At 36.1% G+C, this 27853-nt stretch overlaps 1 long non-coding RNA gene across 1 annotated transcript; it reads right to left on the bottom strand.

Annotated features, from left to right (window-relative positions):
• LOC128821925 (uncharacterized) lies at positions 1-27853 on the bottom strand. Its single transcript, XR_008441276.1, has 3 exons — positions 27289-27853; positions 4840-5003; positions 1-237 (listed from the first exon to the last, which is right to left on the bottom strand). It is a non-coding gene; the product is annotated as an uncharacterized LOC128821925 (long non-coding RNA).

The raw sequence follows: 27853 nt of genomic DNA, 5'->3' as shown, positions 1-27853 counted from the left end.
TTGAGCATTTTCATTGATTCAAACTTGGCAACTGTTACACAACAATAATGTAATGAATTATTTCTTAACAGCAGTTTTCTGTTACAGACTGAAACTGAATTGTTCCACTGATTTCACTGAGGAGAACAGTCCATTTGTAGGATGCAGGTCTACTAGAAAAGTAGGTTCCAGTAGAAATTTCTTGCAAGGTTGAACTGTTTACAGCTGAAGAGTTGTATTTCCTGAGGTTTGTTTTCACTGCAATGTAAAGAGTAGATATCAATTATATCAAAATTATTAATAATATTCCTCTTAAGATATAGCTGGAAAACAGTGTGAATTGAGTCCATTACTCAGTTTTGGTATGATTCTCAGCTTTGGAGCTAATGAGGAGGAATAGATACCACATAAAAGCTCACTCATGAGCTCATTATCATGGGATGATGTTAACTGTGACATACACAAAATTTTTATGTGAATTAAATTAAAGCACCATAATAAATCAAGGAAAATATGTATAGAACAAATTTGCCAGAAAAATCTCATTGTTATTAAATTCTCTGTATTGGTCCTGGAGGCTACTGAAAATCCTTTATTCATAAGATGATATCATGCTACTGCAGTAGTGGAGGAAATATTTCTTTTAGCCCTTCCCAAAATGCATCAGCATTTTGGGTTGTATTGTAAGTAATAATTAATTTCTGACTTCACCTTAAAATCCTGATTGCAGTGTTCTGAATAGTTAATTTAAAAAAACAAAGCAAACACCCCAAAATTCCAAAATAAACAGTTGAAGATACAGTCTTGCACCTTGACTGAATATTTTTTTCCCATAAAATTATGTCTTTTGACACATTATTTTACAGTCCCATTGCTCAGATTTGGGATGTAATTGCCTTTATCCATTGATTTCTATTTTTGTTTATTTTGAAGTTAACTTGAGATTTTCAGCTGTGGGGTTGTTTTCCTGAAGCTGTTGCTAAATAATCTATAATAGCTTAAGGATGAATAAGCAGAATAATTTAGGGAGCTTCAAGTTGCATATTTTTCTTACAGATTTATGTAATCTGCTTCTTTGTAAGTATGCACACCCTCTGTTTTAGCCACTAAAAATTTGAATTTACTGTAAGAGCTAACTGGATATACATCTACAGTGCAAGTAGTGTACAGTACTTTATCCCTATATCATGCAGACATGCAATGCCAGTCTGAGGCTGAGTGACTGACTCACGTCATATATGTCCATGATATCTGGAGCTGATGATCTCCTAGGAATGCACCTCTTGCCTGCACAGAGTAAAACTGAATTGCTATAAGTTGGGTAAAATTTATGCTGCCTGTGTCACTGTGCTATTGGAAATCAGAAAAAAAAAGGCCCTTCATATATTAAAAGCCACCTTCAGCTATGTAAGTAAGCAGAGTAAAGGGGCCTAAATCCTCTGGAAACTTCTGATATAGAAGTATTTTTTTAGTATTGAATTAACAACATGGGCTGTGAGTCACCTAATAGGCAAGAGCTCAGTTACCAAAATTCAGATAATTGATATTGATTTTTGTTTCACATAGGGTGGAACCAAAACTTGTTCATTCTTTAAGGAATTTATAGATAATTTTTGCTTTTAACAATTATGGATCACCATGCAGTGCAAATCTGATCCATGTTCACAGATTTACAGATTTATAGATTCAGAGAATATTCTGTTGGAAAGGATTAGTCAGGTTTGACCACAGAAAGGAAAACAGAATAGTAGAAGCCATATAACTAGTTTGTCTTTACTGTATTGCTAGACTACCAGCTCAGGATCAAGACAAAATGCAAGGTAATATGCTCTAGAAAATAACTATTCAGAACAGAGATTTTCTACATGTATTTCTGCAAATGGAATGTAAAAAGCATTCCAACTGTGCAGAATTTTATAAGATGCTTATAAAGAATGGTTAATGATATAAAAAATTTGTACATGGATGCTTGGATATCATAGACAATTGAAAAGGAAGGCACAGTAAAGAAGTCTGAAAACTCTAAAGAACATGGGTTGCTATCTTTCATTCTCTTGCCCCACCTGAATGTACTGTTCCATTTTGATGCGGGCACATGAATAAACCAGGCTTCCCTTCCTAAAAAGGTCACCCATAGTTTTAAGGCATAAGTGTGATGATAAGGTAACAAAGGTGTTATAAGGGTATATTAGTATATTGAGTCTTAAGGCTTAATATATTGAGTCTTAAGGCTCAAGACAACCTGTACCAATCAGACAGTGAGATCTCCCTGGGGAGACTCCTTGGCAGTGCTTCCTCAGTTCCAGAAATATACATTAGCTCTGAATTAGTTTAACTGAGTTAGTAGTCGTTGACAGATGTGTTCCAACTGGGTAGCCAGCTAAAACACAGTAGAGTTTGTGAAAAATGTGGATCAAATAAACTGCCAACTAATTGATTGAAATATTCATCAAGGGATATGATTTATAAGTGGTAGGCTCAAGGAGGATCCTCACAGAATTTGTTTTAGTCTTTCCATTTATTTGGAAATCCCTGGAGCTGATATTTCTGCTGATGAATAACATCAATGTTAGGAGAAAAACAAGAAGGCTGTATTATTGGTTAGTTGCTCCCAGTTCATCTGCATGGGTATTAGGAGAATAAGACCCCTTACTGGTATGAAGGAAATCTGTGCAGGAAGGAAATCTGATTATAAATCTGCAGTCAAATTTATGTATACAGTGGATTTTTTCTTTTCCTTTCACTTGTATAATACATTATTTTTTCCCAAAATGGACTTCTGTAATTATCACAGTGGATAAAAGAGAGGCATAATAAGTGGCTAGTTGCATTTCCATTGAATTGGTTAGAAAAGCTGAATATATTGACTGTATTAGCAGTGACATAGGGGATTAATGACAGGGACAGTAAAATATTTAGAAGTCAGTATTTAAATTTAACTAAACAAAATAAAATAGAAATTATTAAGAAAGATCTTGCAGATTCTGCTTTTCCTGCTTCTTTGGGTAGGTGACTAAACAGAGTGGTGACATGGGAAGGCCTTTAGAATATTTAAATGAGGAGAGTGGATCCCTGTCTCTCTGCAGCATTCACCTATTCAGAACTAGCTGTATTATCACGGCTTGATTCCTATGTTCAACACATTACCTTTTGATAAAAAATAAACTAATTAAGAGAAGAATTTCTTGAAACTTTCTGCAAAGTTTTCCCCTGTAAATTGCTTCCCTTCTCATTTTCTGTTCTTCAGCTGTGAGACTTTACATAGTCTCAGGAATATTGCTTTAAAGATACCCAATGCTAACTCCTGCCGAGCAACGTCTCTTTCTAGTTCAGTTTTGAAAACACACTGAAGGAGGGAGATTCCACAACTTTTGAATTGGTTGTAGAATTTTTTTAACCAACCAAAAACTTGATTACCCACTGTTTTTTTAAGGAAAACAGTTCCAGACCTCCTTATGAAAAAGCCTGTCTAAACACTGAGTTTCAGCAGTACCATCTTTCTGGAATATGTAATAATGACGCATGAATAATTTCTGGTAAACACAGAAAGTCCTCCAGGAGAACCTATGACAAAGGTAGAAATTAGAAATATATGACCTCTTCCTACACACCAGCCTTATAAAATTTTACTTACATGACTCTTCATAATTATCATTTTGGAACAAATACTGATTCTTTTATTCAACAAAGTGCTTTTTCTCCAGTGATGTGTGCAATAAGCTCAGGCTTGGTGAAAGAAAATTCAGATTTAACAGAAAACAAATTGCCTGGCCATGTGAATAAGAGGCAGTTCTATGCAAAACATAAACAGAATCAGCTTTCAATATTTGCTTCTCTCTAAGTGCTCTTTGATGATAGCTTATAATAAGGAACAGCCTCTTCTTCAAAATTTGGTTTGTCCCATCTTATGAGAAATTTCACACGTTAAGAACTAGGGACAGCCAAGTTAAGATATGCGGCATCTCTGTAACACTGAAAGTGTTGAAAACTGAAGCTCAAAAAAATTAAACAAGGAAAGTTTTTGCAACATATATTTTGACAAGTTCTTTTCATTAAACTCCTCTTAGGGACATTGAAGCAATTTTTTTCCATTCGAAGCATTTTTATTTTTAAATTTTTTTAAAATAACAAAAGGAAAAACTGCCTTTGGGCTCAACTCCTACATCAACTAAAACCAATGATTGGACTATTGGACTTGAATGAAAAGGATGTGTCTTTTAACTTGCTCCAAACAAATGCATCTAGAGCCACCAACACTTGAGCTTGTAGTGCTGTTAGCTGTGCAAAAACATACAATATCTCTCTCTTACTCATTGTGAACAATAGCAAGGTTTATTCATGGAAATATTTATGTATGAATCATATGTAGCTTTCACCTCAGAAGCACTATGGCTTTAAATGTTTCCCTTTGATTTGTGCACAGCAGGAGTCATAAAATAAAGCTTCTGGGATGACACTTTGACACTGAAAATTTACTGGAGTTCTGATCTTGACCTTAATTTGTGTGCAGTCAAGGGGAATTGTAAAATCATAGATGTGTCCTCTTCTGGCTCTATTTGTGTCAGTAAAGATGCTCTACTTCTGTAACTTCCAATTGAAAATATCATAGGAGTTCTAATCTGCTTTAGAAAATTATCTCAAACCTCTTTCATTGGTGGGTTAATTTTTTAAATCTAATTTTACCTTTGAAAGGATTCAAATGAGCTCACATCAGTGTTTCCACTGATGGAAGGAACAGAAATTGGAAGCACAAAGGATGGACACAAAACAGAATAATTATTTAAAAGGTGAATAATTGGCTTTATCTGAAGATAAAGATTTGAGACAGAAGTTGTTGAGTGAACAGGGGGAAACTCTTACCTGGAATACAACTGGATCAATCCATTATTTATCTTCACCTCCAAGAAAACCAAGACTGCCTCCCCACCATCTTCCCCAGAGATATTCCAAGCTAAACTTTTACAGTTCCATCCAACATAACACTCTCTCTGTGCCTGCAAAGGTATTGTGAATTCCAAAAGAACCTGTAAAAGATACAGGTGAAATGACCACTTATATATCCAAAAATAATAAAAAAACATAAGGCACACCATGACAATTTATACTGTGAAAGCCTCACACTGACAATTTATACTGTGAAAGTCTGGAAATCATAAAATCCAGGTCACAAAATGAATACCCGTAATTCCAGAATAGACCAGATATTGGCTAAAGGTATTTAATCACCTAACATCTATTAAGTCTATGCCTAACATACATTTACTGATCTCCCCAAATACAGTTAAAGACTGTCTTCTACATTTCTAGAGGATATATTATTTGCAAGCGCATATATGTGCACACACATGCATGAGAAAGAGAAATAAGGAGACATACACATATCTATGCAGCACAGCAAAACACTCATAACAACATGTTAAATTTTATAACAATATACAGGGGATTATGAACAGGCGTAGAATTAGTTTCTTGCATTATGACTTAATACTTGAATTTTTAAGGATTATACTACAGTCAAAAGGAGTTTGAGGTTCAAGGGTTGCCAGTGAGATTGCCATACTCTTAGAATCCAATTCTTCTTCGTTTCCTCTGAAATGTCATTTTATAACCTTATGCTTTCTTTTCCCCTATCACATAAGCCCATTGGATCTATATTGGCCTCAAATTAATGTCTCGTTACCCATGAGCTATGCTATCAAGCAGATTGGGTGATACAGCTAATGATTCTTTAGCAGATAGTTCTTCCTAGCAACAATAAGTTTCATTGTTACATTTATTTTTTACAAAATCAGACAAGCCTTAAAGAAGTAGAATAAAGGACACACATGCTTGTCCATACACATATCCCTTATACTCTGGTTTGTCAAAAGTGGATTGGCCCAAGTTCAAGAGCCAATCTTGAAGCAGAACCTCTTTCAATCACATTCTATACAGTTGAAGAGCCAATCCAACCACGTAAGTGAATGCTACCAGAGGCTTTTAAACTAGATAAAACTTCTTCAGAAAAAAAGAAAGAAAAAAAAAAAAAAAACAACTTGCTGAAATAGAGGGAAAAGTATGCCTCTGAAGTACAAGCTACTTTTATCAGAAGTCACATTTTTTTTCTTTTATTCAGCTCCATATCCACTACTAAAAATAGTCCCTTACTTCTGACATTGTCAAGGAGGCTTTGAGATGTAAGAATCAGTACTACCACAGACTAAGTATCTACAACTGTCTGACTTGGTAAAAGATCCTTAACTACTTCATTGATATGTCTGGAGTTTGAGACCACTGAAACGAGAATCAGGAGATAAAACTGTGAGTTTCAAGTTTCCCCAGTTATCAGAAAATTACCTCCCAGAGAAATCAAAGTTTTATAAATTATGGTTTCTTGTCTCTTTTAATTTCAATAGCCAGTAACTAGATATTAAAATACATGGAGAGCTAGGTGTCTTGCCAGTGTAGAAACAGAGACAATAAATTATTTCTTACGTTACAATGCAATTCTTTTTTATTTACACACATACTCCATCCTAAAAAGCAGGCATGAGTGCATCTATTAGATATGTTGTCCCTCCCTCCTTCTCTCCCTCTCTCCCAAAGAGGTTCTATCACAGCTTCCCTAAAGTGATGCTTGGATATGTTGATCTGATTTAAAAAGCGTAGGGCTAAAAATCCTGTTCTTGCTGGAAAAGATGTTAATTGTCACCTTCTGAATAAAGATTTCTGTAAATTTTGCAGGTAAACCACAAGAAGCTTCAAGATGAAGTGGGAATAGTATCGAAGACTTGAAAAATATTTAGGAAGTACATGTTTTTTGATAGAAATGCAGAGATTATTCCCAGAAGCCTCTGAAGCAGTCTCTTTTTGCGCTCTGAAACCAAAATACATCTTGAAGCTAAGATTAATCTTACACCTTCATAATTTTTGTCCATAATATAGTTCTATCTTCATACATGAAGTCAGCAAGAATAATTTTTCTATACTATGGGTCAACTATACCTAGAGAAAAAGGTCGATATTGCTATATTCATAAGATTACAAGAGTGACCATGAAGTGATCTTCAAATTAGATGGAGATTGCATTTACTCTGATGAAAGAAGAGTGATAGCAAGAAGAAAAACAGTGATGTTCAGATCACGACTTGCTCATGGAAATGGAAATACAAAATAATACTACCTCAGGAAAATTGATATAAAGGTGAAATTTTAGCATCTAAAGGTAAATTATAGCAAATATATTTACAGAGAAAGCTAGTAAAGTTTGGCAGAAAAAGAATGCAAGAAAGAACAGAGATAGCTCAAGTAGAACAGGTAAAGATTATTATGGGCAACAGAGGAAACAGTAGAATATTATCATAAGTAATATGTTAAAAGAGGATGTGAGTGAGAAAATAATTTAGGGTAGGAAGTAAAGAGAAAAATAAAAAGTAATAAATAGTTGAATGTATATACTACACAGACAGCTAATTAGCAGAAGTCTGAAAGACACGGGGGATGCCCTTAGATGCTGCATTAGTAAAAATTTGAGTTGTGAAGTAAAGAGGAACTACTGTTTTCCCTGACTTGTTCACTTCTAAAGGTCACCACACACTTTTCAACTGTCTCTTAAAGCCCCACTAGTGATTATACTAGTGATTATACTTTCTAGTCTCTCTCTCTTTCTCCATATTTGCTCCTTCAAAATTTTTCTCCACTGCCTCCCTAAATTTCCTCTCTGTGCCATGCTGCAGAGGCCATAGGACAACCATAAATCAGGAAGCAGGAGTTTAATTAAATGCAGAAGGTGAAGGGAAGCCAATATAGAGATTTGAAGTGGAGCCATAATATAAATGTGTGGTAACACTTGTCTGTTTTAAAAGTCAGCCTCCTGCTGTTCACATTTGTATTTAATTTGCAAACAGTAGGCGGAAATTTGGAACTTGTAGACTTTCAGTTCTTCCTGATGTGCTGCATGTTTTAGCTGAGGAAACACTTATTCAGACTGACAGTCTTCCTTAGCTGAAGGTCAAAAGAAGAGTGCTGAAGGAGATGCCAATGAAAAACACAGATACCTTACCCTATAGTCTGATTCCAAGTGTTCAGCTCCAGCTAGTGTTTCAGCAGCTATTTTAAATATGACTAGATCAACTGTAACACTTACAAATCTCAAAAGCATGACATTTAGCATGTACTCAAGTACCATTTTGTACATTTCCAAAAATGTTAATAGAAGTTATTTTATTATATAGAAGTCATCTTATTATATAAAAGTTACTATATTGTGGATAATATTTTTCACATGAATTTTATTTGAACTCCTTTTCTCTTTTTTAACGTGTTTGTATTTTTCAGCATAGTCAAAAATAAAGCTTCCATCTTCAGTTTTTCCTTGCAGTTATGTAAGCTCTCCTCCTCCAGTAAACACAGTGGAGTATTTTGAAACTATGACTTTGTTGTTCTCCTGCACAGTTATTTACTCTCATCAAACTTCTAGTGCTGGGGAAAGGATAAACATCACATGCATGAAAGTGTCTCTCCTCCTAGTTAGCTGTCCCAAGACAGTTCTAAATTTTCTTTCTCAAATCTTCACATACCATTAATCACTGGGATGATCAGTCTAAGAACAGAATTGAATTCAGGAATTCTCTGTATCTTGGCTGCTGGAGCTAGGGGGGCAGAGTAGCGGAAGTATTCTGCTTGTGCCCAGTTCCTCTGTTACTCTCTTATGACACATTAGTATGCTCTCCAGACAAGAAATCATAGGCTAGTAGAGGTTATGGTCTGTCCTGCTGTATGTTTCAGAGTATACCATATGTTGTAACCTCATTAGCCTCCATTCCTCTGAGTCTCAGAAGTCTAGAAAGGGTCTACTTTTCTAATAAACAAGAAAGGAAAAATAATTAAAAACCCAGTCTTCTAGATTTTTTTTGCAATTATTAAAACCAAACCAAACAAACAAATCTCCCACAAAACCTCAGTTAAAACTTCACTTTCATGTTAGACAACATTTAACAAGAAGTATACATCTAGTCAAGTAGAGTGACTTCTAAACAGAGATGTAACTGAGTTCTAGCTACTTATGTGCTGGACTCACAGCTACACAAGAATCCCAGAACGGTTGAAATCTGAAATACATTTATTAACTCTTAAAAAAAAATTTTTTCTTCTGGACTGAGATTAAGCATTATAAACTTAGCCCCAAAGTCATTGCTTCACACTGCTTTAAATGGCAGGGGGGAGTGGATGGGGAAGGAGTTGGAGGAAAGGCAGGGAGGACTAGAACAGGTCTGGCAATTTTACTTGTAGGGTGGCAGTAACTTAGCTGCTCTGTCCCATTTTTAAATGTGAAAGTGGTTGAAAAGATTTAATGGCTAAAATACAAAGTAGATTTGTTCTTAACAATACTTTTCAGTACTCTGTAATCAGTTGCTGCTATGAGAGATACATACAATATCATCCAAATACATCCAAAACCTTTTTAATAGGAAGTTTGACAGAGCTGGAAGTTCTAGTCAGTGGTATCAAGTCATTATGTAAGAAACACCAGGATTTCCCAGATCATCAAGAACTCAGACTCAAGCAATTGAGTATTGCAATGTCACCTAAACTCTTCAGAATACCAGTCAAATAATTCTCATCAGATTACTGTATTTGTACTGAAGGGCAGACCCCAGGAAGCACAGAAAGCATGGGGCTTTGCTTATATAGCACTGTATGCCCATATGACTTGGCAATGTCATGTGTGAGTGACGCTGTTGAGCAGGACAGGAACAGAGAACTCTAGATCAGAAGGCTAAGAAAATGAGCTCTCTCTTTATTTCAAATGCACCGCTCTATATATAGAGAACATTGAGAAGACTAATTTCACTGGTCTTAGAGTAAAAACATGTCACACCATTGGTGTGCAGTGAATGATGCACAGTGGCAGAGCATATCTATAAACAATGTGAATAACAAGATAGATTAGAGAATTATTTACATTCTTTCCCAACTGTTTCCCAGGCTCTCGCCTGGTTAGAAAACCTTTCTCTTTCTCTCTGACTGAGCTGAGAATATCCACATGTGAGGGAGAACTAACCTACATATTTTTTCACTCTTCATTGGCCAAGAGAGGTTGTACCACCTTTGCTTTCCCAGCCCCAAAATGCAGCATCACCTGAACACATGATCCTTCCTGGATATCTCTTCCAGCTTCCATGATATGAAGATGCTTCTTCTCTTCAGCATCTCCCTTTCTTCTCCTTCTCTTATTGCACCTGGCAATAGTATATATGAACTTGGTCTGAACCGTCAAATAGTTTCTTCCAGATACATATTTGGACTAAGTAACTGTCATCAAGTTTGATATTTTTAGCAAAATTATAAGCAGAATCTGAACTTCAATAAAAAACTTCCTTCTCTGAGGAGAAAGAAAGCAAGTTCTCTTTCCACTTGAGTTTTTTGTTTGGCACTAATAAGAGATTACGCAGAACTGAATTCTTGAATAAATAATGAATTTGTACATACATATATCTGAAACTGACATTTGGAAAAAGCAGAAAAATATTATTTCAGCATGAAGCTTATTTTAAAGATATTTCTAAAAGAAAATATGGGGTTGCAACTTGTAATTAGGCAGTAAGTTTACAGGAGAGCAGCCAAATGTCTTTTTGATGTCTTTTTTTTTTGTGTTTTTGAGAGAGGTTTTGCATAAGATGATGATTTTTTTTTAAATAAAAGTTACCTTTAAACCACATTGAACTATAAGGTAGGGTCCTGTATAGCACACATTCCATTTGATTTGAAATTACTGTAGTATGAATGCCTATATCCTGTATTGCTCCTTATATTCATAGATATCAAAGTAAGTTATTAAGAGAAATATTCAAATTTCATGAGTATTGGTTGAGAAGTGCTAATGGTTCAGTAACTTACTCAAAGTTTGTAAATTGTTGCCAAAATCAAGAGGAGTATTCTTATTCTTAACTCCAAACCACTGTCCTACATACCAGAATTTTCTACTCATCCCTGGATTTTGAACCCAAAAGGAACTCCTTAAATGTCTGCATTTTTCTCTTACTGTTATGATTGCATTCTCAGCATTGTAGTACCTGAGCAGATTTACATTATTCAGAAATACAGCAATCCTCCAGAAGATAGTTCTGAGACAATAATCCCATTTGTAAGCCTTGGACACAGATTATTTACTTATCAAAGCATCCAATGTGGAAAATCAATGACAAAACTGGAACAAACTTTTTTTTTCCTGCAGTTCTTTGAAGTTATTTGTCTAACAGCAAACAGCTGCTTTCTGAGATACGTCTGTTTGTTTCTCAGGTTCTTATTTTCTCAGTACTGAACAGCACTAGGTAAAACCATGCACATGATTAGCAGCATATTGGAAATTACAGCATTATCATAGTTGTGTATAAATTGAACAAAAGCATGATCATCACAGTACATCCTAAATAAATTCATCTTGAGCATTTTAGAGCTTTTAACCTTAAACTACTAATTTATGGAAATAATGTAAGGCATATTACAATGTCGGCAGAGCAGGTCGTGTGTCAAGATGTTAAATCTCTCAGAAATACAGAGCAGCGCATTTATCAACTCCTATATATTTTTACCTTTATGATCTTATCTGTAAGACTTTAGACACAGAATGAGTAAAAAACTTGAATCATCTTCAACAGGGTCACCAAATTGTCAGAACAAAAACAAATAAAGGAAAGGAAAAAAAAAGTAATTATTAATATGAAAATATTAGTAAAAATGCTGTAGTGCTGATTTAACCTAGTAGGAGGTCTGGCTATTTTGCAATATCTATCCATATTAACAGTGAATTCAACATTGGAGTGGACTTGGCACAGCTGGGAAGATACAAAGAAACAGTAAATTGAGCATATAAAAATATACTCTGGTAATATGTACAGGGATGAAAGCTGCATGCAAGAAATCCATACAATTCTGTCCACAAACTTAGAAAATATCTACTAATCAGGGTGATTCAGATGCGTCCTGAAAATAAACTTTCTGCTTAGGCATATTTTCCACATTATTTTATATGAACAGAAGAATAAAACAGGATTAAACTTTTTTTCTAATATGGTCCAGATTATCATGGTGCCAGCCAGCACATGCTGCATATTCTAAAATGTATGTCCAAAAGGTGCGCCTACTTTTTATTAGTTTAACACAAAATTTAGTAGTCAATATATGACATGTCTGCAGAGTTAGCTGTATTGACCTCCACAGATGAGTACATATCACCTACAAAGCTTTTATAACCTTTTCCAGAGAAGAACATTGGTCTTTTGTGAATAAAGTAAAAAAAAAAAAAAAAAACAACAACAACTTTGCAGTGTTAATTTTCACCAGGAAGTTTAGAGACATTTTTAAACTTATTACACAGTCTGACATCTGAAATTTGACTTCCAAAATGACCTATGAATTGTTCATGGTTTAAGCAGATATTACATTCATCAGCAGATCAAGAGGGTTTTTATTAACTTTTAATAATCGGCACCTTTAATAGTGAATGTTGTAAAAATATTTAGGGAGAAAGTTTGGCTTCCATTTCCTTCTAAGGGACTAAGTTTACTTAGCTTCAACTCTTTTGATTTCAATGATGTTTTTTAATCTAAATTCTGATGTAAAGTAAGGATCCTTCTTTGTCTGGAAGTCAGTGGCAGATATTTATAAAATCATATTAAATCAAAGTCTTTATATCTTTAGAAATGCCTGTACCATAATACCTAAAAGCTCATTACGGTACATTCCACTACCAGTGTAATTAAAAAAGTTCTTTCATTTGCTGCGCATTGGCTTCAAAACATTGAAACAACAGAAATTGCAGTGGTACAGAAATTACAGTGGTGCAAAAATTACGAATTTCCTCCAAAGGACTGAGGTAAAAAATCAACCACTTCTCCCAGCTTCTCAGAAATACGTCATCATAATAACGCAAACCTAGTCAAAGGAAAGCTTCAGATAATGTAAAAGATGAGTTTCACAGAAGGTAACCAGTTCCTTTCATTTTTCCCAGTGTATTCTTCTTTTCCCCTTCTGAGAAATGTCATTTAGAAGTTGGACATGAGATACTGATGCATTGACAATAAGAGTAAAGTTATTATAATGTTACAATGAAGGGACAGTCAAGAGCTGCCTCCTTTGATAATGGATCTGCTGTTTCCTTTGAATTTAGCACATGCCCCCAAACTTGTGATCTGGAAATTTTCAGGAGCTCTGAGAACAATTCTGGTCTGAAGCACCTGAATTGCCCTGAACTGAAAATATTAATGTGGACTCAAGAAACCTTGGAGACACAGTTCTGGATACAAGATCCAGTCTGATAACTGTGTAGTAGTCTGTTTTCATTCTTTATATTTCATTGCCCAAGGTCATACTGATGCTCAAAAGGCTGTAAGGCCATTATATTAAATATTGTGAAGAAATAGTGTGAGAGGTCACAGAAGACAGATGTAACATCAAAGTCTTTCCTATATACATATGCTTTTGAAGTAGGTATCTCCAGAAAATTTTAGCACTTAAGCATATCCATTTACTCCCTATGGGATGTAAATCTCCAGCATTTCCTTTTTCCAAATGCACACTGACAATTCTTGTGCATTTGGTAGAACTCTTTAGGGCTGATGCAACAATATTTTAGGAGAGTTGACAGATGGAAGAATGATGAAGAAAAACAAAAGCAAGTTAGAAATAAACAAACACTTGCATCTTTTTTAGAGGGTCCTTATATGTCCTGAAAGCCCCATCTCCAGTCTCTGGCTGTGGAAACACCAAGTCTTTTTTCCCACCATGCATATTTGATGTACATACTTACTGCTTGTGCCGTGGAAATTATGGACTTAGACATAAGACTTTATGGACTTAGATATGAGGCAGGTTCATATGAAAATAAATGTTTTCATGTGCATATCTAGGGTTTGTGACCCATGAGAGTAGGAGATATGGGGATGAAGGCTATTTTGATTCTACTCTTCTTTACTTAAAGACATTTCAAAGTTCATCTTGAACGTATAATTAGTTTTTTGATGTATTACCTCGTCTATCAACTTTACTATGTGCTATTCTAGGGAATGTGGCTTTTCTCATCTGTTTCTGATTTTATTGCACTCTTTGAGATGAAAGCTGAACAGCTAACTCCCTGACTTCCTTTGAATGTTGGCTTGAAAGATTTTTTCACTCTATTTTGTAATTTACCCATATAATTCAACTTTAAAAAACAAAACCAACGTGTGTTGTACTAATTATTGTTTTTCTTATTGTGTAAAACCCTGATGTTTGCAAAAGCTACTGTGAATTAATAACAATATTACTTGGCACCTAAATAGTATTCATTATGTTTAATGTGCTTCACAATCACCCATCCCAATTAATTAATGATAATTACTGAACCAATAGGAAAATGTCAATATTTTGTATGGAAGCAGAAGGAAATTTTTCTCACTCTGTTAGAAACCACATTTTCAGTAGTAATACCATATATGGAAAGTTTGTTCAGGAGAAACCCGTGATCTTTCTGTTATCACCTACTGCACAGTGAAACCCTTGATGTATAACTTGAATATTGCCATCATGCCACAGAATGAATACCTGTGTTTTGTATCCTGCAATTTAAGTGCTAAAGACATCTGAGAACTATCAAGGATCACTCTGCTATATGTGCTTTAATATGCATTAAAACTATCACATGATACCCATAGTTCATTATTTGTTCTATATCACTGTACCAGATTTTGCAGATGATTTCTGCTTCTGTCTTCCTCTACTCCAGATAGTTTTGTTCATACTCTCCATTTATAGTTTTCCTTCCCACTCCCAGGAAAACTCTCCATTACTAGTGAAAATGAATGAATTTAAATTCTCCAGGGAAGGAACCATAATATTCCAGTTAATGCAAAGGAGTAGGAGGCAAAGGATCTGGATTCTGTTCCCAGTGCCAGTGCAAATCTCATATAATTTTAACACTTCATCTTCTACTCTTTCTACCTTAATTTCCTTGCCAGTAAAAGAAGATAATAATCTCATCATCCTAAACCCCTCCCTGTTTCAATGATAAATTTACAAATTTTTGGGGTGTTTATTCTAGTTTAGGAATTAATTTCTGGCATAGATGGCAGCTGAAATTCATGGTGATGAATAGCTATCCATGTTTGCCAAATAAAAGAGAAAAACTCCATTTTGGTGTAATGGCAACATAGCAGATTTGTCTGAATAAAATATAGCTCATTACTGAGTAAACTGTATGTGGAAACCGTTCCTATTGGTGAGATTTGTGACTAGTGAAAATTTTACAAAATTGTTAATGACTAGTCAACAGTATAAATCAGAACAAATTTTAAATGCTCTGAGTTTCTCAGAAGAGGAGCTATTCTTCCGATATGTTGGTTTCAGCATAGTTGGCAATGAATTGTGGCATCCCACAAATTTCTAAACTGATATTTAGAAATTCATAAATTGCTAACCCACACTTGAATGGTGAGGACACTCTTCAGAAAAAAAAGGAGTAAAACCTCTGAGGCAACCATCCTATGCTTACTTCCCTTGTCTGCTTCAGGAGGCCTTTTTTTTTGTTTACTGTGTTTTGTGGTTCTTTCAGTTTGGTTCAGTGGTGGGGGGGTGGAAGGGGTGCAGTTTATAACTGTTGCAATTCACTTCTCTCATTTAAGGAAAAAAATATTGTATTTATTTACAGATCTCTTCATATACCTCTATTTTCTTTCTGAAAATTAAGTGCCTTAAAAAGCTAGTCAGTGAGGTGCTATTCAGAAAATTCCTGCATTAACCTACTGTGACTGCCTCTATTTCCAGAAAACAAAACAAGAACCAGGCACTCCAGGCACTGGCTAACCAGCTCTTTTGCAGATGGTGTTTTAAGTTAGTTTCCAGCGCCTAAGGGACAAGACATGTTGAAAATAAATCTTCAGAAAACAGCTGGCTCCAGGTTTAACATTGTAATACCTCAAAGCAGTGGATGCCTGTTTTGAATGCACATTTACAGCACATTCCAGGCTAGGTTCATTTCAGTCCTGCACTACATTCCTATTTTAAGTATGTCCAGCATGTCAATTCACTAGCTTGCAGGCTTGCTGTGAGTAGTGATAGCGATTAATGCTGTCAAAGGAGCCCTGATCCCATCACGTCTAGCCAAACAGATGACAGATCTACAGCTAGCCCTGGAGGAAGGAAACTAAAAGCACCACATTTTGTGCGTGCATATGTGTTCTCATAGTGTCCCACCCGCTGAGACAGACAGAATGTATTGAATGATTTGTACAACTTGATCCCTGCTTCAGAAAACCTTTCACACTCCAGAGGAGGCAATGATCACAACAGAAAGCAAATCCTGAATATAAAATATTATCACTATAAATTCCAGAGAGAGAGATTATTAAAATTTCCAGCTGTAGAAATGTAGCTATTAATCATTTCCAAATTAACCTTATGGCAGCTAAATTATTATGAGTTCCCCTCTAAATTAAATAGTTATTAGTTCCACACTCTTGATATAGACATCAGCATTCTCAAAAAGAAAAAAAAAAAAAAGAAAAAAAAAAAAAAAAAGAAAAAAAAAAGAAAAAAAGGAAAGAAAATTTAAAAAACCACCACTGGTTTCAATTTACAGAGGACTTTGCAGGGAAAAATTCTCTTACTTGATTACAAAAGAAAAGCCACTTCACAGTATAGTATCACAGTAATTGTAGCCATATATCATAACATGTCATAACTCTAGGAAAAAAAGCTGCCTTTCATCTGCAAAAAGCTAAGAATGCAGGCAGAGGCAGCTAAGTGGTGAGGTCATGGAATCTTTTCCCATATTCCACTAGAGAGCAGTATTCTTTTGTACAAAGCAGGTAGGTTATCATCTGAAAGGCAAGCTGTGGGGAATCTCTTGCTGAAAGAAGATTATGTGGTCATTTATAAGAACTTTGCAATAGTTCTGTAGCATCATATGCTCAAAACTAATAGTAGATTAAACATTCACAACAATGGTTTCTTATCTGCACTGCTTGATGTGGGCAGTTTTCTTATAAGGCTTTTTTGTTGTGAGTTGTTTTTTCAGAAAAAAAAAAAGGTAAAAGATGCAAATAGCTATCTAAAGGACTCAGTTTTTAAAAAGAATGAGCTCCTGTGTATCTACAATGAATTAAGACTCTAACCATCTCCCTAGTAATAGAGTTGCAAAAATGTAAAAATTAAAATGCTTATAATGCAGAAAAATTTGAACATCTTTAAATATACTACATTTAAGAGCAAGTAGATGTGATGGTAAACTATTTGGGGCAATAGATGGAAATGAAAATCCCTGCTGCTAAAAATCTAAACAGGTATTTTAATGCTGCACTAAAAATAGAACCCTACGGGCAATTTGCTAATACCTACTTTGCAGATGAATTGGCAATAGAAGACACAGAAATAAGTCTCTGATTCAGAAATGCAGAATTTATAAATGCTTTTGTTATACAAATGTCTTTCTAACCTTATGTCCTGATCACACATAAACAGAAATTGGAAAACAAACACTTTTAGACTGTCTTAGTTGCTTGATAAGCACAAAACTCCTGAGCAATCCATTTAGTTTTCCCCTGAGAAGGAAATTAATATGTCTGCCAGGCAACTGGGTTCAATTCTGTTTTCAGGGCAAAGGTTTGTTTCTAGCGCCAATCAGCAACTGAAGTGTTTGTCCCCCTTTAAGGGATCACAAAACCATTTTTATCCAATTATGTTCAGGGGTTCTGCCCCCACCCCTGCATGCAATTACTGCTTTTGGTTTTACATTGTCTTGACTCTAGTGACAGCCAACAAATATGTTGAGCTGGGGGCAGAGTGGGAGGGAAAAAAGCTAGTATGGTAAGATAGCAAAAGCAAAATCACTTTGAAGCAAAGGTAACACAAAAATGTGCATGTTTTGTGCATTTTAATGCAAGCAAAATTTATTTTCAATCAGGTTTAGGGTATTGATTTCTGTGCTTTGGCATTTGGTAATGGTTGTAGATCATGACAAACTAGATTTCTTTCCACAAACATCTCAAGCTCCCACAGAGAAAACAAACTAACTCAAGATTGAAAGATCAGTAAAAGATCAGTTTTAAATGTATGATAACAGAAAATTTAGGTATTTGAGCAAAGTCAAGAGTGTTGGGGGAGCAAAGCCAGCATCTCCCTCAGTACCTACCAGCTTGACAGGTGGTTAGATCAGGGCTCTTGAGTCCCACAGTCACTGAATTGCACTTGCTAAAACCACTTTCCATATTTACTAGGTCCCTCCATCATCCATGCAGTCCCCCCAGATATGAAAATTTCCTCCAGATGTGCAGAGCTATTAGCAAGTTCCTAAACTTCTCATAAATTCTCTCCTTAAATGTACTCTGATACCCACCATGACTATGTAAATAAGCCTGGATTCCAAGTAAATATGGAATTCACAGAGGAGAGGGTTAAAACTTGTGTGAGCATTTGAAGTAATGGATAACAAATAAAAATGTAAATTTATGGGACAGAGTTCCCTATGAAAACATATTTACACGAGAAGAACACTGGAAAAGTAAGCATCAATGAAAAAAAAAGAAAATACGTAAAATCTAATTTGGTGATCAATTTTTTTCCAGTATTCAGCCTCTATGATTCTAGAATGAGCTTAGGAGTCCTGTATATAAATGCACCAATATGGAGCCACTCATATGGCAGCTTCCATGCCTCCTACTTCCAAAGAAAGTTGGACCTCTGTTATTTCTCACTGCATACTGCTGAAGTTTTATTTTGGTTCTTATACAAAGGATGAATTATTATTTTCCTCTTACTATTTCTGATATTACAGTACTTTGCTAGCCTGTGCAATCTAAGGGTTTGGAACAAAAGAAATGGGATGGAAAGTGTCTGTCCAAACATAAACAATTTCCATTGTTTTAAGGACAACTGAGAACATTTCCTTTTCCATTAGAACCTCCAGAGTCTACCTCTGTTACAGAGGTTTCTGACTTGCAATACCTGTACTTCACAAAAATGGAGGACAGTAGACAGCTTATGGAAGTCAGGGTTGTTGTTTTTTTTTTTATTATATACACAAGAATACCACTTATCCCACTAATGATGATAAATTACTAGTTACTGGTTACCAGTAACTTAAACTACTGGTAATTTTATAATGTGGTACTGCTTTAGCCAAGAGTCTGGTATGTGAGCTTTTGTATTCATGATGCAAGCCTGAAAATTCTGCTTGAATCAAGACCAGTTGCTTGCTTCATAGTTTTGTAAATCAACTTTTAACCAGAAAAAGACAGACAAATAATTTTCGTTAGTGCTGGCATTCACCTTGCTCAAGAGGTAGGGAAGAAATGAGACTGCAGCAGAAACTAAGGTATTTTTTTAGAGTATAGTAAGACCTCTTGCTTAACAAACTAAATTGACTGTACCCTCATGTAAGTTTGCAGTCCTTCTCAATATGATATTGCTCAGGTTAGAGAAAGAATGTCTGGAGCACAGAATTAGCATAGGTCTCTAAGTACTAAAGCTTACTTCATAGGGTTTTCTGTAAGATTCTGTCTCATATAGGTTTTTTTTGTTTGGATTGTCTGCTTAAGAAAATATATTTTCTCCATGAGTTTTGATTCCTTAAAACTACTGCTGAAAATAGCTGTTTATATTCATTATTCCTTAAAATAAATCTGGTGTGAAGATACCTGAAAAAAAATTAAAATATATGAAACCATAGTAATACTTCATGTCATATATAAAGTTCCTGTAAAATGAAGTTTCAGAAATTTGTATATTCTAATTCAGTGTTAAACTAAGCTTATAAAAACTTCTACAACCTACAGGCCTGTCAGTCTCACTTCAGTGCCCGGTAAAGTTATGGAGAAGATTATTCTGGGGGTACTGAAAAACATCTGAAGGACAACACAGTAATTGGTCAGAACCAGCATAGCTTCATGAGAGGAAAATCTTGCTTATCAAGTCTGATTTCCTTTTATGACAAGGTAACCCACCCAGCTGATCAAGGAATCCAGTGATCTCTTTGAATTTTAGTAAAGCCTTCAACACTGTCTCACACAGGATCATTCTGGACCTAATGTGCAGCCCACAGCTGGATAAACATATCACAGGATGTGTTGCTGTGAGCAACTGGGTCACAGGTCAACTACAAATGATTAGAGTGAGTGGGGTGACATCAGACTGGGGACATTTCGTTAGTGGGGTTCCACAGGGCCCCATCCTCAGCCCTCTGCTCTTCAACATCTTCATAAATTACTTGGATGTAGGACTGGAAGAGATAATGAGTTCACAGATAATACAAAACTTGGAGGAGGTGTTGACTCCCTGGAGGGCAAGGAGGCCATGAAGAGGGGCCTTGACAAATCAGGGGTCTGGGCAGTCACCAACCATATGAAGTTCAACAGGGGAAAGTGCTGGATTCTGCACCTGGGATGGGCCAACCCTGGATGTATGGACAGACTGGGAAATGAGATGCTGTAAGCAGTGCCATGGAAAGGCACCTGGGGGTCCTGGCAAGCTGAACATGGGTCAGCAGTGCCCTGGCAGTCAGGAGGGCCAACCCTGTCCTGGTGTGCATCAGGCACAGCATCGCCAGCCGGGCAAAGGAGGTTTCACTCAGTACAGGCTCTGCTCTGTACTAGAGTGGCCACCTCAAGTCCTGTGTGCAGTTTCAGGCACTGCAATATAAGAAAGGCATTAAAATCTTAGAAAGTGTCCAAAAGAGGCTACAAAGATGGTGAAGAGCCCTGGGGGAAGCCGTATGAGGACTGGCTGAGGCACCTTAGTCTGTTCAGCCTGGAGGAGACTGAGGACAGACCTCACTTCAGTTACAACTTCCTCATGAGAGGAAGAGGAGGGGCAGGCACTGATCTGAGGGAATGGCTTGAAGTTGTGTCAGTGGAGGTGTAGGTTGGATATTATGAAGAAGATTCTTCACTGAGAAGGTGTCTGGGCTCCCCAGGAAAGTGGTCACAGCATCAACCTGACAAGAGTTCAAGAAGAGTTTGGACAATGTTCTTGGGCACATGGATGATTACTGGAGATGGGGCTGTGCAGGACCAGGAGTTGAACTTGATGATGTTTTTGGGTCCCTTCCAACTCAGCATATTCTGTGATTCTGTGTTTTAAAATAACTAATGTATTTTAAAATAGACATATTTTTAAGTATCCTATTTTTTTACACCCTCGCAATGTGATTTCTCAGTAAGTATAACACCTGTTCAAAGAAATGAAAAAATGCTGGCACAAAGTAGGCAAACGTAACAGCATCAGAATGAGACACACATGTGCTATCCACGGCACAAAATGCTCAGACACTTCTATTAGGAATTTCTGCCTTTAATATTATTAAAATTAATGAGAGCTAGCCCTATTAGGAGTAAAGCACAGCTTTAGAGTAAGGGCAGAGAAGGATATAATTTAAACGTCAAAGGGGCAAACATCTCTTACCGATAAAATATCATTTGAAATGCAATAGCATGTGAATGAATTTTGACAGGCAAGGATGTCCAGCTAGAATAAACATGCAATGAGTGGGCCATGACCAGTTTGAATTGAAGTTTTTAGTTACAAACTCAGTCAGCTGAAAAGGGAAGCTGGAGATGGAAGCCTGAAGAGCAGGCCGCAGAGCACACCAAAGAGGTCAGGGTTTGCCGTGGGAGCCTTTATCAGTCTATATGGATAGTACCAATTGCTGCAATCCCCATCTACAGAAGCATGCAGGACATAACAAGATCTGTGCGGGCCTTTTAGTTCTCTATTTGTAGTTTATAGAATGAGAATTTCAGGGGATTGACTATATAGGAATATTGTCACCTGCTCACACAAATTACCCTGCTCTGTTGAAAGTTAATTCAACTGCAAAGCTTTATGACACATAACTAAGTCAATAATAAGTAACAGAAGAATTTTTTCCCATTGCACTAGATAAAAAATGGTGATTCAGTGAATACATTGAATAATTTATTTCATGAGACAATGGATAGATTTTTCCTGTGCAGGTGCATCTCTCATTCTCCTTTGTTTTTTAAGGACAAATCCAGCTTCTTTTGTATTCTTAGTTCATATGTGTTTATAGCTGTCAGGTCAACACAGAAAGAAAAAAAACTTAGCAAGCAGTGTGACAGAGAATAGAAACTAACTGAATAGTAATACCAAGAGCTTGTTGGAACAGTATCTTGTCTTGTTTGTTAAGTAGCAAGTCTCAAAAATTTCAGGTTAAGGAAGGCAAAAAGAGCAAGAGTCTTATTACTTTTAGGAAGATAAATATAAATTTAATTTATGTTTAATTAATTAAACAAATTTAAATTTGATCACTTAGCAATGAAATTGTCCTTTTTCTGAAGATGGTGTGAGGCCAAGATTACAAAGTCATAAAAATGAGATCAGAAATGAAGGATGATTGCCAATCTGACATCAAGTAGTTAAACATTTATAATTCCCAGGATTCTCTTGTTTTTCAGAATTTATTTTAAAACTGGTTTCAGGATCTTCATTCCCTACTTCCCAAATATATGTAATTCTGAACCTGTGCAGCTGCAATAGCTAAAGGACAGCATGCAGACTACAACTCATTCAAGGGTGGCTAATTTTGCAATTCAGGCCCATAACCTTGATTCAAATTTTATAGGATCACCACTTTTGTTACCTTCTTAAATACAATTACACAAATGAAGTAGCCATGTCTCCTTTCCCTGTTAAATGATTTCTTACTGTTTATTTGAGCAAGGCTGCAAAATTAATTTTGAACATGCCAAAATTTTGTTCAGGAGAGAAATTTATATTGGTAGTGGCAACAGGCAAAGCAGATTTCTCAGTAAAATGATTTTTTAAGAAAAGCGTAATTTAATTTGAACTTTCATATCTGAGTAAAACTTTGGTTAAAATGCACTTTTAAATCTGAAATACATTTGTTCAAGGACTGTATTGACCATGCAGCATCTGTTACTCTTTTGCTGTCATTTGCTAATTTAGTGTTGAAACATTTGGAAAAAGATACAACTAATAAATTCTGTTTGACCTCCAGTGTGGGAAAAGTGTAACTAGTTTTATACCTCTGTGTTTACTGTGCATGTTGAAATACTAAACTTTCAGTAAGCTACCTGTAAGGAGAAAAAGTAAATACAACTCTTGGTTTAGATAGAGAAACAAAACTCAGAAATATCTGTACAGTATATTCTCTCAATTAACTGAAACATTGTAGTTTCTGTGTGGTAAATACTCTTCAAGAAAATCTCTAACATTTGTTCATTGTTTCCTCTTCTCCATTTCTGCACTGCAGTTCACCTTATCCTCTGCTGTGTAACTTTGTGTTACCATGTCTACTACAGAAAAATAAACAATTAGATTAATAAACAAGTAAATTAATAAAAAGTGGAAAGAGGATTACAAATTTACTTAACTGATCTTGTTTATAATACTTTAATCCCCAAAACATTATATTTTTGCATTTAAGAAGCTGATGCAGGTACAGGAGTGGAAAACTGAGGTAAGAAAACAACTTTAATTGGATATGGTGTTTGGGAAAAAAAAAAAAAACAAATCCCAAACCTAAAAACACTCCCCCACAAAAAAAAAAATCACATAATGACAATAAAAAAATTAACTTCACCCTTTCCCTTCCCCTTTCCACCACCTCCCCTTTCCATCAGCTCTTATATTGCATTTACATAGAAAGATTAAAAAAAAAAAGTAAAACTATTATTTTCTGGAAAAGAAGTAGAAGATAGTTTGGCAATGCATTAGAATTTTTAGATTGATAGGTGTGCAACTACCCCATGGGTATCAGGAAAGGACTTGGTATAGTCAGAAAAAGAACTCTATTCATATATACAGGTATAAATCATATATATGAATCAATGTATCAAACGTAGCAAATGATACTGTACATTTTAGAAACAATATTTTATCTAACAAAAACTCTTCATTGCAATTTTTGTTCTAATGTGGGTAATTTCTAATTAGAGGTTATTCAGATTTCTTCAGTTATAATACAGACACAATCAAGAAATTCTGTCATTGTTAGAAGTTATAGTTAAGTCACATTCATGATCTCTTTCTGACCTTGAGCTGAACACTCTACTCCTAACATAGGTAAACTCATAGGAAAAACAAATTATGACTTCACATAAGAAGTCATGGGTTCTGAACTGACTGTTATCACTCAAATGCAAGAACCTGAGTTTATAGAAATGACTTCATGAAAGTAACAGTAGCCTAAAAAAAAAAAAAAAAAGTCAGGGAATTATTGGGAAAATAAGAGGGGAAAAATTATCAGAAAACATCGCTACGTCATCATGTAAGTTTGCACTTCCTTTTGAATCTTATTCATGATTTTGGTCAGTTTTAAATGCACCTGCTACATTGTGCTTAAGAACTTCACTGGGCTGGAGATGAAAGAAGCATTTTAGGAGAAAGAAGCATATAAGCCAGCCATAGTAAAACTCCTCCCTACACGAACAGATAGTAATAGTCATAGCTGGAGTCAAGTCTGTCTTGAACAGGTGAGGTTGGTCTTATCTCCTGAACAAAAGGCATTGCCTACAAATTAGAGCTGTTGTTCAAAATAAGGAACACATGAGATAAAGAATAAGAAAGGTACATTGCAGGAGGATCTCAGAGGGAAACTTTGCATAAATCTGTGAGCAAAGCAGCAAAATACTGGCAGAGCCTGCAACACTTCTACATAGCTTTTTTCTGTTATGGCTCTATTATTGCATGATACATTCAGAGACTCATGCAAATAAAATATGTTACTATGTTTTTTAGATGTAGGTCAGAGTTATTTTATTTTATTCGTTTAGTTCATTTTTTTAGCTGCCTAGAAGCATATTTGGTGATATTTTTGAGAGCCAGAAGTATAACTTTCTTGTGAGAGATGAATAAAAACTGGGTGGTACTTGTTGAAAAACACCACATCTTTGGTCCTGCTGTTCAGTAGACATTGATGATAGAGGAGGACATTTCAAACAGATAAAGCTGCATTAGTGCTTTTAAATTTGTCCCTGGGAATATGCTCATCTGGAGCCATTGTTGAAGATGCAAAATCAGATAAATGCCCCATTCAGGACAAAATTACTACTATAAGAGGACAGCTCTGAAAGAAACACATTTGAAAAGCCTGAAGAGTAACTTCAAATAAAACAAATTGTGCAGGCTTTTTTTCTTTTTTTTTTTTTCCTTTTTTTTTTCTTTTAATCTTTTTTTTTTTTTCTTCCTTAAGGGAACGAAATACAAGATTTTTGAAAATACTGTAAAACTCTTACAGTTCAATACATTTTTTTTCACTTCTGGCTTCTGTTATTGACAACAAAAAGAGAAACAAAACATATACTCTTCTATATATAAACCCATACATTCTAAATGCTCATTAGATGTATTAGTTACATAGGAGAATCAGTTCTTTTTTCTCATTATTATTTTTCAATCTGAATTCAATTTTAATTTTAGAAGGAAAATTCTGGGTTTTTTATAGGTATTGTAGTTATCTTACAAGAGTTGTCTCTTACCTCCCTTACATGAGGGATATTTTTAGTAACAAAAATATATTTCTAAAACTAGTAACATATACATTGTCATTAATAAAAAAAGTAGAATTTTTAATCTATAATATATATGTACTTAAGAAAATTACATTTGAGAATTTTTTTTTCTTTTTTAATGTCATCTTTTCTTAAAAGTAAACCTGCCACTGTATCAAGCTTTTCATACTGTTGAAATTTATTATTGGGTAAATCTACATCAGGGTAAAAAACTGAAAGAATTAAACATATTTCCCTCCTGTTGAATGATGATATCCACCATGACAGAAAGTATTAAAAAAAATTTAAAAACAAAGATATGTGCCTGAATGGTTCAAGATGTAAAGGGAATACAGTGATCATTGCCATGACTGAACTGCTGTCCTAGAGTGACGTTACGGTGCTTGTATCCCCAGTCGTGTGTTCTGTTTATGCCTGATATTATTTTCTGTGCCTTCAGGACTGACTCTGAGAAGTGAAGGTTTGTTTTGTCTTGTTATCAGCCGGCTCACCCCCCACCATGGTCTGTGTCTAGGAGAGACTAGGCTTGCTTGCTTGTTTGCTGGCTTGCTTGGTTTTGCTTTTGCTTATTAGTTAGTCTAGCTAGGCAGTCCAATTTTTACCCTGGACTGTTTGTTGTCCTTTCCCTTTCCTGAATATCATCTGAACCTGCTCCGGACTGGGACCTGGGAAACACCAAGAAACACAGAGAGCCTGCATTTTGTGATCTGCAGCAGCCATCCCCAGCGTGGGAGACTGAGAACTGGGCGACCACTCCCAGGAGAGACTTTCTGAATTTGTCTTCTCTTCTGAGCAGTAAGAGCAGAGAGTTTTGTCATCTGTTTTTTTTAGTTGTTGTTTTTTTTGTTTTTTTTTTTTTTTTTTTTTTTTTTGTTTGTTTGTTTGGGGTTTTTTTGGTTTTTTTTTTTATTTTTTGGTTTGTTTTTTGTTTTTTTTTTTTTTATTGGGGAGTGTTTTGCTTGTTAAATAAAGAAGGCTTTTTTTCCGCTTCTCTCCAAGGAAATTCTTCCCGAACCAAGTGGAGGAGGGGCCATGGGGGGGTTTGCTTTCTGGGGGCTCTTTCCAGAGGTTTTCTCCAAAATTTGGCCTAAACCAGGACAACTGCAAAAACCCATTTTATCTCCAGACTTCCCAAAATGCAGCAAGCAATTCCTTTGTGGCAATAATCTGTTATTTTCTGGGATTCAACTATCAAAATTTGCAGAAATACTTGCCCATCTATAAACCACTGAAGTATTTCATTTATTCTGAATAATAAGAGCACTGAAAGAATTTATACCAGCAGATTCAAAGAAATTATCTAAAAATTTAAGTAATAATGTAGTAAAATTGTGCTGAAGAGCAAACAGATCTGCAGTAACATTGTGGATTAAACATCTTAATAGGTAAAGAGAAAGCTGTGCACAAAAGCAAAGGACAGCAAGGAAAGAATTCATCACTTCCCATGGACAGGCAGGTATAAGACCTCAAAAAACTTGCTCAATGAGACTTTTAGAAGGGCTTACCGCTGTCCAGGTACTCTTATTTAGATGCACACGGGAAACAGTGACAAGATATTCTCAAGAGGTGAAAATAACATAGCAAACCCTTTACAGGCAACTTTGGAAAATCTGAGAACTTAAGCAAAATTGTAGAACAGCTTTCAATCAACACAGAGCACCTCTCAAAGCATTAATTTAGCCCATTCAACTTATCAAACTCTAAGCCATCTGATTTTACGTTACTCAAAAAATTGGACAAGGGGAAATTAGAAAAAGAATAAAGGGGAAACGTTAGAAAATATGTAGAAAAGAACACCTATAGCTACCAGTGCTGGTTCCAGTGGTGTTCAGCCGATAGAATTTCCAAGAGGAGGTAGGGTCAGGACGTGTGCTTGCCACAGAATTTGGTTTAAATAGCCTTTGGCCTTCCTGGGCCCTTCCCCCAGGTGGGACCTGCGGTCACTTGGCCACGGCCAGGCCAGCCCGGGGCTCCAGGGTGGGTGTGAGCCCGGCCTCGGGCGGGCCAGGGACTGGCGGCCACGGCGGGGCCGGGACACGGGCCCGGGGCTGGGCTGTGCGGGCCGGGCCTCGCCTCAGCAGGGCCGGGCCCGACCCGCGCTGCCCTCGCACACAGCGAGCGCTGCCAGACACCCGTCCTCACAGTCTGTCCCAGCAGGTATTCTGCCATGTCCAGGAAAGCAGGTCTCCATCACGCCCAGTGGTTATCTGGGGAGATAAATACCATCCCAAACGTCGCCATTACTCCTTTCCCTCAGTTTTTACTGCCAAGAACAAAGCCATACGGCATGGCCACGGGTGAGCCCAAACACTAATCGTCTGTCTCAGCTGTAGTCCCTCCCAACTCCTTGTGCACCTCCAGTGCACGTACTG

This window comes from Vidua macroura, chromosome Z, assembly GCF_024509145.1.
Source record: "Vidua macroura isolate BioBank_ID:100142 chromosome Z, ASM2450914v1, whole genome shotgun sequence".
In the NCBI taxonomy this organism is placed as follows: domain Eukaryota; kingdom Metazoa; phylum Chordata; class Aves; order Passeriformes; family Viduidae; genus Vidua; species Vidua macroura.
This window is presented reverse-complemented; position numbering and strand designations above follow the sequence as displayed.